Source organism: Aptenodytes forsteri, unplaced genomic scaffold (genome assembly GCF_000699145.1).
Source record: "Aptenodytes forsteri isolate BGI_AS27 unplaced genomic scaffold, ASM69914v1 Scaffold369, whole genome shotgun sequence".
Lineage (NCBI taxonomy): Eukaryota > Metazoa > Chordata > Aves > Sphenisciformes > Spheniscidae > Aptenodytes > Aptenodytes forsteri.
The window spans coordinates 1979955-1994361 of record NW_008794965.1 but is presented as its reverse complement, the minus strand read 5'-3'; positions in this window follow the sequence as shown (position 1 = coordinate 1994361).

Sequence of the window (14407 nt, the reverse complement as noted above, 5' to 3'; positions counted from 1 at the left end):
GCCTGCCGATGGGAAGGAGTGAAGGAATTCCTTGTTTTGCTTTGCTTGCATGTGCGGCTTTTGCTTTCCCTATTAAACTGTCTTCATCTCAACCCATGAGCTTTCTCACTTCTACCCTTCCGATTCTCTCCCCCATCCCACCGGGGTGCAGTGAGTGAGCAGTTGTGCGGTGCTTAGTTGCCGGCTGGCGTCAAACCACAACACCTTCCAAATAAATATTAAGAGTCAATGAAGAACCAACCATTTCTGTATCTACGCCAACCTCCTGATGAACCTCCTGGTTTCTGGACTCCAGTTTACTGGATACAGACAATAAAAGCAAAAACAAATTACTTTGATTGAATTTCAAAAGCTCACCGCAAAACCAGGAAAGCTGGAGCAAAGTCTGTGCCAGGGTGCAAGGCATCTTCCAAATCCCAGCCGTCTGGCTCTATGCTGAGCCCACCGGCCTGAGCCCCACGATACAGATACTCAGAGAGACCCCTTATCATTTAGCACATCTTCTTCTCTTAAGCTTCACTGGTCCTGCCGTTAATGCTATATAACTCTTAATTTTAAAAAGGCTATTTTCTGTCACTGTGATCTCTGCTGAGTGCAAGCTCCCACGTGGAGGGACCACAGGCATCATTTTCAATAGGATCTGGGGAGGTTAGAAACAATTCGTTCTGTATGTTGTAGGTAGGTCTAGTTAGAGCTAATCTAATTACACAGGAATTATGGGAATCATCTCCAAGGAGGAAGGCACTAGGCCTTGGCCCAAGAGGAATAAACTGCAATTCACCAAAGCAAGAAGGCTCAGAGATACCGACCTGGGACTGCAGCATGTAATTCCTGTTCAGGAGTGCACTTGCACGTGGTTAATTAGTGACTTTAAGTGCTTTCTGCAATCTGGTAAATGGAAGCACATACTTAAAGCTGAGCTTCAGTGCTTTTAGGAGCTGGGACAATATGAACGTTTCAGCTTGGGTCCATCTCCGAAATTTGCAGCTCTGTGGAGTCATCCTTTTCTTGGCAAATTATAAAAATATCTCCAAAGGCTTTGAGTCACACGTGATGTTTGTAACTCCTGTGGTGTTGTGCCATGACAAAAGAAGGAGGGGAACGTTCACTGTTATTGAATTTTAAAGAGAAATTTACTGTTGCTCCGCGGTATTTGGGACTATCAACTTTTTTAGTGCTTAAGTACAACATCAGCACAGAGAATTTTAGGAGATGAAGAAAACAGAAAAACTATTTTAAAAACAAGCACAACTCTTTGAATCTCCTGAATAGTTCAAGTGCATTGCTGGTTCGGGACAAATATTCAATTTAATTCTTATCTCATCCAAACTCCAAATCTCCTTTGTCATCAGTTATTTTCCAAGGCACTGAACAAGAGAGGTCTGAACTTGTATTTAAAAGACACAGAAACAACACAGAGTGCTTCTGCTTCCCTCCCCAGAGATTAGCCCAGCCCAGACTCCTGACAACCTGTACATCTTGGGGAAGCTCTAACCCAGAACAAGCCAGAATGAAATCCCAAAACTATGGAAATAATGGCAGTATCTAAACATTACAAGTACTTTTCCAGACATATCAGGGCAGATCAAAATCCAGGAGTGGTCAGACTAACAGGATGTAATCCTGTTGCACAAGGTTGAGAGCTTTCTTCAGATCTCTGTCAAAAAAAAATCAGGTATAAGGGACTTCTTTTTTCCTCACATGTTCTCTTCACCATTTCATCCTGTCACCTATAAAATTGCTTCTCCACTTATTCCACAGATGGGAGAAACCAAAACAAGCGAGACCTAAGCCAGGCGCTTTTCTTGGCCATGTCCAATCCATGGAGCTCATTAGAAAATGTTGATGTATTCGCCCCTTTGAAAAATACACATCCATTAAATGGAAGCTGAGCAGACGAAAGTCACTTTCATATGTTTTCTTGATTTAAAAAAAAAGAAGGTCAGAAAGATATTTTTAAAGTTCAAATAAAAAATGCTCAAATTTAGATGAACTATTTTTTTAAAATTGCAGGAAAACATTAATTCTGTTCAAGTAAACAAAATTAATTGACTGGTTAGCAAAAATGTTCAGATTCTAGCTCTTCCTTCTGATTTGAAATCTCACACACTAATAATTTATCATATCACATTATCAAATCAGATACTGTCATCACACTTCTGAATCTTTTCTTCATAATAACTTGTTGAGAGCAATTTTCTCATTCTTAAGTCAATAATTTGGGGTTCACACACACACACACACAAGTACCTGGCACAGATGTAAGTCACTAAAGTGCAGGTCACTGTTGGCCGAGTATCATTCCCACATCGGCACGCAACAAGTCTCGCAAGCTCTCACCTTCTGCTGGGCGGCATCAGTAAATCCTGTCCCAGCAGCGTTGCCCCGAGGGACAGCAGGATGCACACGGGACATGTTGCCTTTCCACTCACACTAAGGTAGTGACCACAAGTGCACTTTGGTTTGACTGATCGGGCTTTGTAGATCCTCAGCATGTTCCCCTCCTGATCCGTGTTTTCTGTAAGAAAGGATCCCTATGCTTGTCTCAGCTGGCAGCACAATGCACTTTTACACTAAGAAAAGTATCCTGGACTGACTCAAAGTACCTACACAAAGTCAAAAATCACCTGGGCCTTGTTGCCACAAGGCAAGGTTTAGGCATGAAATCATCACATTTTAAAAACACCCTTCCCCTGTGGTCAAAGCACCACCAGCTGAAGTAGTATTGTAGTGGCAAGGCACACAGAGCATCCCCAAGCCCTGCGGGGACAGTATGGAAAGCTTCAGTACAATAAAGTTTCTTAACGCTGTTGGAAATATGAAGGCCTGGGGCTTTCTATTCTATATCTTAATTTTCCACTCATCTCCCCCATGATCCAAAAATAAAATGGGTCCAGTGGACTTCAAGAAGGAAAACAAGAGAAAGAAAAGCATAACCCCTTCCACCTTTATTGTCCCCAAACCTACTCGACCTAATAATTTCCACAGTGAGTCCTTCAAAATGCGGGAGGCATTGTGCTTACACACATGCCAAGAGCAAATCAAGGCCCCTTTGACACTCCAGAGGACACCTAGGTCTTTGTGGGCACAAAAATACACCTCCAGCCTTCTGCACGGACCTCGGAGTGGGCATGCACAGGAAGGACAAGCCTGACAGATTTTGGATGATGTGGGACTTCAAATAAAACATCAGCTATTGCAGTGGATGTAAATCCAAAGGCACTGAGAGGTTTAATTCTCAGCAGGACTCATTATGCTGTGGAGTATACGTGTGGGAAATAAAAGATAAACTGAAAAGATGAAGCTGCTTCAGACAGCATCTTTATCCAACCAGCAGAAAATCAGCTGCTCAGCAATAGGCTTTGTTGGGTAGTTTATTTGTGAGAGCTGGGCAGCCCAAACCTGGGGGATTCTCCTAAAAATACTCTGAGCAGGGCATAACTACAGGTGCCTTCAGCACAAGCACTTTCAGCTTTGCTTTCATATAGGGAAAGGGAAGGAGGAAGGAAACAAATGCAATAGGAAGGAGCGGAACAGCAGAACGAGACGGCGGCACAGGTGACAGGAAACAGTTTATAACTTACCTGAGAGCCTGTTCCAAATCATCTGTTCTGCAGCTCAAACAGCAGCGGAGGTTTGTTTGACTGCATTACACACAGACACATAAGCACACATACGTTCAAAGGTGTTTGTAACCACCTCTTTCATCCTGAGCTGCGGGATTGTTTCAACAAGCCACATCTGCACTGATTTGTTTTTGTGCTTAGTGCTGAACAGACAAGATGGTGACAAAATGCAGATTATTATGACCAGCCAAAAGAGGAAGCTGCTCTAATTCCAAGGAAACTTCTCTTACAATAAATAAATTAATATGCGCTGAGCTTCATGGCTTTGTGTGCAATATGGTAAGGTCAGAAATAAAAATGCAAAAGAGTGTCCCTAAGATACATTTGCACCATTGTTCTGTGCTAACTTGAGAGAGAGAGACTGGTGCTTCAGCTCAATAAGCTCTGGCCGACAGAGCTCTGGAGAGGTGAAACCCAATGCTGCCCTCCCTCAGGATCCTTGTATAAACCCCCAGCACTTAAACACGGGACTTGTTAGCTTGAGTGTCCCCTTGGATCTCTTTATCCACCATGGTTTGGGTGGGAACAAGAAGGGTCTCAGAAGCCTTGTGAGACCTACTCACCGCACTTCGCATCTCTTACCCTGTGTTTTGGGCTGGGTCACAGTCTGCATCTGCAAAAACATTCGCTGCTTCTCCCCACATCCTCCCGTAAACCAGGTTTGCCTCACGGCAGTGCCAGTCCCTGCTGCTGATCAGAGTTCAGAGCTATTTCCCACTCAGGTGACTATTAACTAGCTATACTGAACCCATAGAGAAACTGAAAGCAGTGAGTTAAGGAGAAAAACTCAACGGAAAAAGTCTTCCCTTGCAGTGTAGCTGCACGGGAACAACATCTTAAATTTACACCCACAAAACCACATAATAATTACCCAGGCCTTCTGTTTGCACAGTAATTACAATGAAACGGTTTAAGGAGGAGGAAGAGAGTCTTGCATATCAGCACGGTTGGTTTTCTAGTCACCTCTTCCATCTTAAACTCCTCATTCCTCTGCAGCAAAGGAGACCCTCCGGCTCGTGACTTGCCCCGGCTGTGACCCTGGGGACCTGCTCCAGCTCTGTGGGATGATGCTGCTCAGGACGGGCTGTGGGGAGCTCCATGCCCCGTACCCCATCCCTGACACCGGGACCACATCAGTGGGTGCCACCATGCAGGCAGCAAAGGTGCCGTCAGCTGTCCAAACAGCGTCGTGGGCACTGCTTCATGGCTGTCTCGAGAATATTTAATGCATTCTTCAGATCCACCAGAATAAACCCTCATTAGCTTTCCAGTCCCTCCTGTCTGCACAGGAGAAAATTCCTTGATTCCCTAAATCAATGGACAACTGCTGCATAGGTTCAGCTGGGACCGAGCACAGTGGCTGCACCCACAGAGGTGGGACCGTCCCCCGCCATCCCTGGTGGCAGCTGGGGAGCTTCAAAGCCTGCGGGTGACCACGCCAGGGCCGCTAACATGCTTCACTTCAAGCTTGAGGCATTAAATTTAATTACCAGGGACAGCTGGATCCAGATGAGGGTCTGACTCTGAGGACCTGCAGAAAAAAAACCCACTCCATTCAGCAGCAAGCTGTCCAGCACTGAGGAAACGGACTCAGGCCAAATATTATTTATATGTCTTAAGGTCTCGCAGATTTCACTCTATGAGGCTTGGCTGGCCAAGCAGCCAAATCCAGGCTTGCAGCCCGCGGGACATACCATCAGGAACAGCACCAGGTCCTCAGTGCAGGGGACCTGCTTTGCCATCTCCATGCTTTTTGAGAGGGAGCTGTGTCCTGCCACATAAGTGACCCACATCTTAGGGGACACACATGGCAGTGGGACAGGAGGACACAGGTACCTGTGCACACACCCTGACTCAGGGCCGGCGGCTACTGCCGGTACCCACCAGCACCACTGCTGGAGCATCCTCCAGCCCACGACCAGCTTACAGCAAGTGTGCAGGTGACAGATTTCATATTTTCTGTTGGAAATGAAATTCAGTCTCACACAAATAATTGTGTTTGTTTTCCCTACAGGTTCCAATCAGGCATAGCTAGCTATTGAAAAAGCCAAATACTCATCAAATTTACTTCTCCTCTCATTTTCAGTGCCATAGGTTGCAATTTTTTCTCCTGGATGGGTGGTGCTAACTTAAATACTTGGGCATCAGCTGTGTTCCAGTTTTCAGTGAATCAGATCAAAACCTGGGGGGAGCAGATATCTTTATACATATGAACGGTAACTTTTAAACAGCATTTTTGTTGCAACGAAAGACAGGAAAAACCAAACAGTTCTAAAACTGAGTTTGCAATATGAGCTCAATCTTCTACTTTACCCCCAGCTAATCTACAGCTGTTTTAAGGGCTGGTGCTGATTTTTTGTTAAAAGCACACACACCTTTTCCAGGCTAAAGGGGTAGCGGTGCCATGCAACAGCAAAGGAAGACCAGGCTGGTCCCTGCAGCGTACCTCCAGCCTGCCACCAGCCTCACCCCAGCGCCGGGGCTGAGGGCACCCAGGGGTGCAGCTGGGGACCTGCGACCCCAAAACGCATCTCCCAGCCTGACAGGCTCTCGGAAGGAGCTTTTCGGTGGGGGAAGGAGTGGAACTCCGCGCTTGCCGTGCGTGGGGCTTTGTCCCCCTCTGGTGACTGGCTCACGGAAGGACAGAGCAGAACGAGCCGCTCCGAAAATCGCAGCTCCGGCTCAGAGGCAAGCTGGGGTTGCCATCTGCCTGAGCTGAGCTCAGTCTGCAAAAGCAAGACAGGTAGAGAGAGACATGATCACGGCTTGGTTTTACAAAAAAAAGGAAAAAGCTCGACTAAAAAACACTCGGTTAAGAAAAAGCTCGATACAATGTAACCTCCATGGGACAGGGACCGTGCCAAGGCTGGTTTTGCACTTGCCCCGGTGGGAGCGTAAGCAGAGATGCTGCTCCGGGTCTGAAAATACCCACAGTAAGCAGGCAATGCTCTGCTTCTCCAGGAAATAAATTGTATTTGTGAAGATTTTATACCTGCAGAGCAAGATGCCACTCACCAGCCTTGGGGGGAAGTTACTGCTGCTCCTCTGAAGCCTACGTCTGAAGGATGTGCTTTATGCTACTTCTGATTTGAGTTAAGGAAAGGCAGGATAGTTCCCACTGAAAGCAAACACCAGCCTCAGAGAAAGGTAATCCCCCCCAGTTTTCCATCAAAGACAGTTTTGTACGAATCTCTTCTGGCCAGCCCAACTTTTAATCTGCATAAAGCACGCTGGAGATGTGAGCATTAGTGGAGGAAGTATTTACTGAGGGGACTCCTCGTCTATGATGCAACCAGGAAAAAAATATCATTTCACCTTCTACTGAGAATGAGGAAAGGAATAAATTTTTTTTTAAAATCCACACTGTTCCAGCAGATCCATTAGGAATCCACCTAAATGTTCTCCAAACTCTTTTCATTCCAATAAGGAATAGAAAAGGTTTCAAATTTTTGAAATCATTAATTAAAAGTGTTAATTAAAAGAGAGAGTGGAAAAGTTCCACCTTGGAAATCTCGTATTGTTGTGCAAACACCAGCCTCAGAGAAAGGTAATCCCCCCCAGTTTTCCATCAAAGACAGTTTTGTACGAATCTCTTCTGGCCAGCCCAACTTTTAATCTGCATAAAGCACGCTGGAGATGTGAGCATTAGTGGAGGAAGTATTTACTGAGGGGACTCCTCGTCTATGATGCAACCAGGAAAAAAATATCATTTCACCTTCTACTGAGAATGAGGAAAGGAATAAATTTTTTTTTAAAATCCACACTGTTCCAGCAGATCCATTAGGAATCCACCTAAATGTTCTCCAAACTCTTTTCATTCCAATAAGGAATAGAAAAGGTTTCAAATTTTTGAAATCATTAATTAAAAGTGTTAATTAAAAGAGAGAGTGGAAAAGTTCCACCTTGGAAATCTCAAGTATTGTTGTTTTTTAAATCTTCTGTTGTACATTCAACTTTAGGCCTGAAAAATGCTGGAAGTTTAACAACAAAAAATAACCTTTTTGATTATCATTTTTAACAAAAGGGTGCAATCAATAACCGTATTATATGTTTGGGGTTTTTTTGCCATCTTGAGGGAAATGTTGAGAAACAAATATGGGTGGATTTGGTTAAAATTATTTGGAAAAATGCCCTCAGGCTTGGCACAGCCCTGCCACTCACAGGCAAAGCTTCTCACATTAAGAACAGTCTTCATGGGCAGGTACATTTGTGTGTATGTGATTTTGTTTTCAGAAGCAAACTCAAAGCCATTTAAAAACGCATTTTAGAGATAAGTGGAGCATTTTCCTAGATGCCTTTCCATTCCCCAAAATCCCTGGCTTTTGGGGGTTTAGCAGTATCAATATAGAGAATAATGCAGGGAAGTCAAAGGCCAAACACAAACTGTTGCAACTGAAGCAATCAACGGAGCCTCGCCGCCATCTTCAGCAGCGCTGAGATTTCACGACTTACATAATTTTTGTGGGATTAAAAGACCTTTAAGAATGTCTCAGTGCTCGCTGCTCCTCTGACATCCACAGCACCGCACGGAGGTTAAAGCCACATGGAATAGAGGCAGCTTTTTCATTTGGGCTTCATGGGACTTTGCGTTTAGGATTGCAGGGCCTTGTGAAATGACAATGAACTCGCTGCTCTAAAGACTTTTGATTTACAGCCAAGAGCCCAAGAATGAAGCTTTATGATCTGATTCTTCTGCAGATGATTCCTTATGTTCTAATACCGTCACAGATATTTGTCCTTGAATATTTCTAAAAATTCTTAAAATTATTTGTTGTTGTTTTTTCACAAGTGGAAGAAATCCTTGTACCTGGCTTGGGTACCAGTTTTGTACAGGGAAAATGTTCACATTTGTGTCATCTCCCAGCCCTAATTGCTTCACTGTTATCATTATCCTGCCTTTAAATCTGTTGTTTGAAAGTTTTCTAAACCTTTTGCAGCTCGTGAAACCACTTTTTTTAAGGGGGACTTGCAAGGGAGACATCCACTTTACACTTCCATCATCTTTTCCACTAGTTTCAGAAGATCAAGAGCTTTTTTCCTCCATCCTGTCCTGGGTAAGCTCTCTGAGGGGACAGGAGGCTGGTGCAACATGTCCCTGCTACAAGTCCGTGTTGGTCATGCTGGAAAGAGTCCCCTGCATAAATCACTGAAGTTCAGTACTGAAGGAGTGGCAAGGGCTCACATGGTGTGAAATGTCACCTCATCCACACGCCTACCCTGCGGTAGAGTCCTGGAGCTTCTCCAGGTCAGTGAAAGCAGCTCTGCAGAGCTTCTAGGGAAGCTCCTCTAGGCAGATCTGATCTAGCACCATGAGAAATAAGGACGAAGAGGCATTGCAAGGATTTGTGTGTTCCCCGCCCATGTCTGCTGGCTGGCAATAAGGAGGTGCTGGATTAGATCTATCCATCCATCCCCAGGGAATGGTAGGAAACAGTGTTTCCCCATCCCTACTCTGTTTTCACACTTTCTCTGTTTATGGCTGTGCCTGTTTGCTTCATGAGTCATCTGGTGGTGTCCTCTAGTGGTTCCTTCCCGCACAACAAACACCAGCTTCCTTGGATAATTTATGTCAGCTGCATTGTAAAAGCTTTTTGGGGAAGGAAACCCACAAACTTTTGACAGGACTCAAAGAAATAGAAAAATATATGACATTCTTGTCCTTCATTTATGTACTTAAAAGTTATAGCAAAATTCAATCCATCCTAATATTAAGGAAATTTTATGAAAGGTAACAGCAGCATGATTCAATATTTTTGAAGTGATGGCTTTCTATAAATACAAAAAAAATCAGAAATGGCCAGTAGAACTATTAATTAAAATGTGAAAGCAGATAAATAATGAATAGCAATGTCATGTATTCATTAAGATTCTACAAATGAAAAATATCTCCCCCGGTTATTCCTTTGATGAATCTAGCCCAAATATACTTGAACTGCAACATAAAAAATTCAGGATGCTCGTATTTCATTCTGTATCAGCCATTCTCAGATCCCCAAATCTTAAAGCCAAGAACTGCAAAAGTCTAATCACAGCATTGATACTGACCTCTTTTCTCTAGCCTTAGACAAGTCATTTAACCTGCCATGATCTTAAGGTAAGATTGTCTGTAATAAACGTTTATGAAGTTGTGCCTAATTTTGTGAAGCTGCGAGACACTTGCAAGGAGAGCAATTAGCTAGTGTGGGGTCCAGGGCTGTGGATGGAAATATCAGTGTTTGGTCCAAGTACTCCTGAGAGCTGAGGTTATGTCTTGTTTATTCGGGGGATCATCTTAGAAAGACAAGAAGGTCCCACATCTGCTGCTTGCTCTGGCTATTTGCTTTGTGGAGATCCCATGGACTTTAACTGGACACTGGCTGGTAGAAATCTATACCGTTCACCCTGTCCTGGCTCTCGGCAAACACGTTTGTTCCTTACACTGTTTTCACTTTAGATACAGAGATGCCAGCTAGAGCCCAACCGGCTACACTTCTGGCCTCTGCCTCACCAGCAAGATCAGGCATACTGTTGTGGTCCGCCACTGCCTTTAATCCAGGGGTCCGGTTCTTCCTTACCATCATAACCGCAGGCTGGCAGGGACCACTTCCAATTTATAGGCAAATTCCTTACATTTTAGAAGTTTAATGATAGGGAAGGATTACAGCAAATTATTCATGTTTCAGAAAGAGTGGACAGATCCCACTACAGCAGTAGAGAGACTGAGCCATACGGCAAGAAAGGGAGCTACAGGGAAGGAGTGATTTGGACAGTCATGGAGGAGAAGGCTTCTCTATTTATACTGCGCTGTTCCCAGTGGTACAGCTTCCCCAGAGCCATCATGACAGCATGCTTGCTTTCTTTCTTCTCTTATGGAAGTCAGATTACTATTGCTTATTCAATCAATGGCTTTTCTATTGCAATTACTGACAAAATTTCAGACCTGCACCATCACTGGGGAGAACGTTATGATACCAACACCTAGAAGACCTTTTGGAGACTAGCCCATGGCTTCATAGTGAGAATGACCGTGATGTGTAGTTCTTGTCATATCGCTGTCACCCTCAGCAGGATTTGATTTGGAGACCCAAAACATCAATGTCTGTGACCCTTCTCTAGCAGTCTACAACTTCCAGCCCTACATACAGGGATAACCATCTGCAGGAGATGGGGGCTTTCCTCTAACCACTTGTGCTCAGCACAGTACCATCAGTGTACTGGATGTATTTTGGGGCCCTGTCAAGCAAAGGAAGCACGTGGGAGCAAGAATGCATAGCACTGCTGGAAGGAGAGGGAGAAGAGAGCTGCAGGCTGGTATCTCCCAGATAAATCTCCATTTGTGCAAGGCAGATTAAAGACAGGAAAGGATGGGTCCACCTGCTGTATTATATAAATATATTTAAAACAAAACTGCAGAGGTATATGTGTATAACACACTAACGTGGCTTCTTTGCTAAAATGTTTTCTAAAAGCACCTAAGCCCCTTTTGAAGAACCAGAACCCAGTGTGCCACTGAAATCCAAGGGCAACCTTGGGCCCTAAGTCACCTCAACACTAAAAAAAAACCCCCAAAACAACCAAAAAAAACCAAAACAAAAAAAATCCCAAAACCAAAGCAACTGCCGTGTCACTAGTCTTCAACAGAAGTAGCTACAATGCAACTTGTTCATGGAGCCTCGGCAGTGACTGTCATCACATGTTGGTCCTTCTCCCACCCCACCTGTGGGTTCAAGGTGCTGTGCAGAGGGGGAGCAGGAAGGCAAATGGGCACCGAAGCCCCCTGCCATGGCCAGTGGATGTCTCAGCCCAGCGATTCTTTTTGCTAACACAGAAAACATTTTCGCTAAACATTAGAATAAAGTTCCAGAAGTGTACTGGCAGCTGTTAGTAAAAGACATGCTTTCCCCTGGGGTTTGTCAGCCCTGCACTTCAAAGCTCATTTTACACGCAGGCCGATGCTGTATTCTAAAAAGCGAATGTTAACATGAGCTCTTTGGTCAGTTAAATAAAAGCATCAGGAACCCCCTGTCCTTCCCCCTCCCATCAAATTAAAAAAAAAAAACAAACAAACCAAAAAAAAAACCCAAACCAGCAGCCTCTGATGGATTTAACGTTACAATTGTTTTTCTGATACATCTTCACTCCTCTGATTTGCTCCCTGGTCTTGTGCTGCCCCACCAACATCACCCCTCTACTCTCCCGGCTGCAAATTCTCCCCCGCAGGGGCAGCCCTCAGCTCCCACCTCGATTTGTGTTTGAGGTCTCCCAGGCAGGACCCTGCCTGCAGCTTCACAGACAGCCCAGAGCGCTTGAGCATGACCATCACAAACAGGCATGCATCGTGCAGTTTGTGTTGAGACATCCCCAACACACCACAAAGCTCCCAGGGTGCGTTTCATTCAAGCAGAGGACAGCTGATATTTCTTGGCAGCAAAATTTAGGAAATACTTTCCAAGAACAGAGAGGGTAGTTGGGTGGTCTTATCACCATCCAAGTACTCTTCCTTCCAGTTAAAAGGGAAGTTTAAAGGCTAAGCAAAGAGTGTACTAGCATCCCAGTTCCTAAACAGAGTCACGGGGAGACATTAGAAGCGGGAGGCAGGAACACACCAATTGCAGGGTAAATAAAAATCCCAAGCTCTATGAATGGGATTTTTTTCCATAATCGCGAAACAGAAAACAAGACCAGGTGACACAGACCAAGGAATAAGAGTTAATAACCAGTGTGCCCAAAGGGTATTTGGCTACCTCACTTTTTTCTATTAAACAAAGGTTGATACTGATACGGGCTATCTCAGACAGATGTGCTGGAGCTGGACACTGCAGCCCAGACAGGTGAAGGGCTGGAGATGCCCATTTCCTGGTGTGCCTTTACCTCATACCTCTTGTTCGGGTTGCTCTGCAGAGGCCGTCATCTCACTCTTTTCTTCACCACCAGGCTCTCCAACTGCTCCTGTTCATAGTAGGTACAAAAGGCAACATGGACCCACCATCCCAGCATGGGTATGGTGGTCCAGAACCTTCTCAAACCCACTGCTATGGGGTTTCACACCTACGGGAGCTCCTGAGCAGCCTACATCCAGCAACACCTCCCAGCCCTAGCTGGGAGGTGGAGAGGTGCTTCAGGCTCCATGAGCCACAGCCTGGGTGAAGACACCTGATTTAAGGGCTGCAGTACTGCAGGCAGCAGTACGATTCAAGCAAAACTGGCTGACTATGCACCTGACATTAATTCAGAGCATATAAATTAGGTGCTGTCATTAGGTGCCCGACATTAATTCAGAGCCTATAAATTAGGTGCTGTCAACTGGTAGGGATAAACTGTAGGAGAGATGTAGGATCTCAAGCAAAGGACAACTGTTGAAGTCATGAAATCAAAAGAGAATTAAAAGAAAAATATATTACTTCTAGTTATTTGGACAGTTAATTACAATGATATATATGTATATTAAGCTTATATTTACTGTAATTACTGAATAATTTATATCACCATGCAGTTGACAGAAATTCTATAAAGAAATGCGAATGATTTTAAATTATTTTAAGTGCTTTGAATGTGTGAGAAATATTTTTTAAGATATATTGAAAGATTCTAAATCTAATTATAACACTAAGTTACAGAAAGCTCTGTTTGGGCTAATGCTTTTTTCTAGCAATTAGAAAGTGGTTGATGATGCAATTACACTCTTAAGTATAAGGTCTTTGCAACCAAGATAATTTTTTATTGAAAAATAATCAGAAAACATATTATGTGAGTAGTTATATTTGGTTTTTTCTATCATTTTCTCCAGACACATTTTGTAGCTCCAGTGCAGGTCTCTGCACAACAAAAAAGGTAGGGTGAATTGGGAAAAAAAGGAAGGAAAAGAGTCAAGACAAGCAATTAATGCACTGTAACTCTCCTCAGAAAGGATTATCCTAGTCTTCATCAGAGGAGCGTGCAGTTAAGGTTAATTTCAAATGGAAGAATAATCTCACACATGAGAGTAAGAAGATTAAAAGTCGAACGACAGAATAAAAATTCTTAATGACATTTTGTTTGTTTTCCAAATCTCATGATTTAAAGATTATGATTCAGTGGGTTGTGGGGTTCCTTCCCCCCCCTCCCCCCCCCCCCCCCTTTGTGTTGTGGGGGTTTTTCCTTCCCCTCCCCCCCCCCCTTCCTTTCCAGAGCTGGCAGCACAGTAGCTTTGGAGCAGCAACAAAAACCTCTTTGGAAAATATAGTCTTTAGACAAAGGCCAGGGCCAAGTTCCCTCACTCAAACATCCAAGAACCTGCCCTGGCTCAACACTGCACCTTGTGGGAATCAAGCTGATCTCAGCCAAGCCAGCTAACCCCAGGAGACTGGAACAAAAAGGCAAAGGAGGCATTTGTGTCAGGGTCCAAAGGAAGCAACTCTCCGAGTCACCTTGAAGTCAGTATATTCCTTCCAAGAGCTGGCAGGTTGCATCAGTTCTGCCTTCTCTTTTTCTTTTGCTTTTCCGCTTGGACCAGACTTCAAGCAGATCTGATGGGCCAGGCTGCCCAGCCGTCCAAATGCCAGTCATCTTTGAAAAAGATCACTTAGATAATTAAGAACAGCTAGAATTTGAATAGTTAAGATTTATCAGTGGATTAGGAAATAGCAGATGAAAAGTCAAAGACCACACTATCACTCACCGATAATAAATGTTTCTCTCTAGAAAATGAAAATCTTATGTAAAGAAGCATTCATTATCATCCATCATGGGTACTTCTGCAGAGTCAGTCTTTACTGTACCCTGGGATGGCACGATCCCAGAGATGCAGCAGTCTATCACTTGTT